Raw genomic sequence first — 1,413 nt, 5'->3', positions numbered from 1 at the left:
ACATGGAAAAAACCGGGAAAATTTTTTCACCTGATATATCTGATGAGATATTCTCATATATGATCAAAATGCTTAAATATTTCAAAGTTTGCAAATAAAACCCTCGAGTTCCTTTGAAATAAAAAACAAGCATATGCATAAACACTTCATGCATCATTTGCATAAGCGGGTGTTTTGTTCCGGTCTCCCGTCCTGTGGTCTGACCCTGCGATCTTCATTTATTTTGGAGACGCACTTCGCCGGTACTATACCAGAGCCAACTCTGCCAGATTGATGGATCATCCTGAGCAAGAGAGCTGTGAACTCAGAGAGATATTTGCCTGACTATGTACTGTTGATGGATTTATTCCTGGTTAATAGATCCCGGGCTGGCATTGGCTACCGTTCTGGGGCATATGATGAGCAAGGTTTGTTCACGAGTGGAGGTTTCATCCATGATGATCTGCCTGAAGAGGAAACTGCTGCCATCTTAGAAGAGGATGCAGAGGATGTGAACAACTTCGTTATTCCTGGTGGTGTCTGCCACAATTGGGTCGTTGTAGATGTTCCTACGATCATCCATAGATCAGAGTAATTGTTCACTTTGTTTGAAACCCTTCTCCCATGCCAAAAGGAGAAGTGATGACATTGTTGGCGAAGCATTTAATACAATGATGTTTTCATTCAATTAATGCATTGTTAAACATTTGTTTTTCCATTTGTTTTCACTTTTTGCTTTTTGCACGAAATCAGTGATCACAAAAAACCATGAAAAACAAAAACAGCTTTTTCATCTGCATAAATGATTTGCTTGTTTAAAATACAAAAGCTTTTCATTACCCAGAATCATTATGCAAGGATTTCTAAACCCATTGAACATAATGATCAAACGCCATCTCTCAATCTTGAATTCTTTGTATTCGAAGCAGAGGAAGATGATGTTGAAGGGGATTCCTGATGAGATTACCCGACTTCTCGAGCAAAAAGCAGATCATTCAGCTGCGTCTCAAGAACCCAGCAACAGTCAAACTGGGGCATTGCAAATGCAATCAAAAAAAAAAAAGAGAGAAGAGGGTGAAAAAGATGAAAAAATCAAAAATCAGGAAAAAAATTTCAAATTTTTTTGAAAGAAAAAAAGAAAATTATACCCTCAAATCCCTAGTGGACTGATGCTGAATGGATTCAGAGTCGTTGCGACCAGTTGAATCTGATTGAAGAGAAGCGATTGACCGCCATGTGCCATGGTCAGTTATATCAGCAGAGAATGAAGAAAACATTCGATAAGAAGGTCAAACCTCATGTGTTCCGAGAAGGTGACCTCGTGCTCAAGAAAGTTTTGTCTTTCGTGCCCGATTCCAGGGGCAAGTGGACTCCAAACTACGAGGGTCCATATGTTGTTAAGAGAGCCTTTTCAGGCGGTGCTTTGATGCTTAC

Source organism: Lathyrus oleraceus, chromosome 4 (assembly GCF_024323335.1).
Source record: "Lathyrus oleraceus cultivar Zhongwan6 chromosome 4, CAAS_Psat_ZW6_1.0, whole genome shotgun sequence".
Classification (NCBI taxonomy): Eukaryota; Viridiplantae; Streptophyta; class Magnoliopsida; order Fabales; family Fabaceae; genus Lathyrus; species Lathyrus oleraceus.
This window is presented reverse-complemented; position numbering follows the sequence as displayed.